The sequence below is a fragment of the Mandrillus leucophaeus genome, unplaced genomic scaffold (assembly GCF_000951045.1).
Source record: "Mandrillus leucophaeus isolate KB7577 unplaced genomic scaffold, Mleu.le_1.0 Scaffold49, whole genome shotgun sequence".
Taxonomy (NCBI): domain Eukaryota; kingdom Metazoa; phylum Chordata; class Mammalia; order Primates; family Cercopithecidae; genus Mandrillus; species Mandrillus leucophaeus.
This window is the reverse complement of record NW_012105253.1, coordinates 1,567,389-1,568,435: the sequence shown is the minus strand read 5'-3', so window position 1 is coordinate 1,568,435 and position 1,047 is coordinate 1,567,389. Positions and strand designations below refer to the sequence as shown.

The following is a 1,047-nucleotide window of genomic DNA, read 5'->3' as shown; positions in this document are numbered from 1 at the left end:
CCAAGGTGGGTGGATCACTTGAGGTCAGTTTGAGACCAGCCTGAGCAACATGGTGAAACCCCATCTCTACTAAAAATACAAAATTAGCCAGGCGTAGTGGCACGTGCCTATAATTCCAGCTACTCAGGAGGCTGTGGCAAACCCGGGAGGTGTGGTCTGGGTGTGGTGGCACATGCCTGTAGTCCCAGCTACTCAGGAGGCTGAGGCAGGAGAATTTGCTTGAACCCGGGAGGTGTAGGTGGCAGCGAGCCGAGATTGTGCCACCGCACTCTGGCCTGGGTGACAGAGTGAGACTCTGTCTCAAAAAAAGAAAAAAAAATTATGAATTAGACACTCATGTTTGGTTAATATAGGAAATGATGTTGGATTATACCTAGTTTTTGAGATCAGCATCATATAGGATAGTAATTCTTTCCTATATACCAATCCAGAATACTGGGGTAGATGAGCTAATTCAATATGGCAATTCCTATGTGTTCATATATTGGCTCATTTTCCAGAAAAGAAGACCAAATTATATGAATATTTTGATAATCTTAGAGCACTATTAAAATAATTAATCCCCCCTCCACAAAACTGTTATACATACATCACACATATACACGTAGGTACACACCTATCCATCTATTATAGTAGCCTTTTTCACGCCAAAGCTCATATGACAAAAGGCAATGCTCAGAAGAAGAAAAATAAAACACCTGCAATATTCTGGGAGGGTCCTCCACCCCTCCCTTTCTCAACTTCAATTATCTCACCCTCCCTGCACCACACACACTTTCTGAACCTGGCCCGTCATTAACTCTTTTTTTTTTTTTTTGAGACGGAGTCTTGCTTTGTCACCCAGGCTGGAGTGCAATGGCATGATCTCGGCTCACTGCAACCTCCACCTCCCAGGTTCAAGTGATTCTCCTGACTCAACCTCCCGATAACTGGGACTACAGGCAGGCACCACCATGCCCGGCTAATTTTTTTTGTATTTTTAGCAGAGATGGGCTTTCACCATGCTGGTCAGGCTCATCTTGAACTCCTGACCTCAAGTGATCCGCC

The 1,047-nt window shown here is 44.6% G+C and overlaps 1 protein-coding gene across 1 annotated transcript in view; it reads right to left on the bottom strand.

Moving 5' to 3' along the window:
* Nucleotides 1–1,047, bottom strand: part of DENND2A (DENN/MADD domain containing 2A) — a 156,309-nt gene that overhangs the window by 63,648 nt on the left and 91,614 nt on the right. The window lies entirely within an intron of this gene.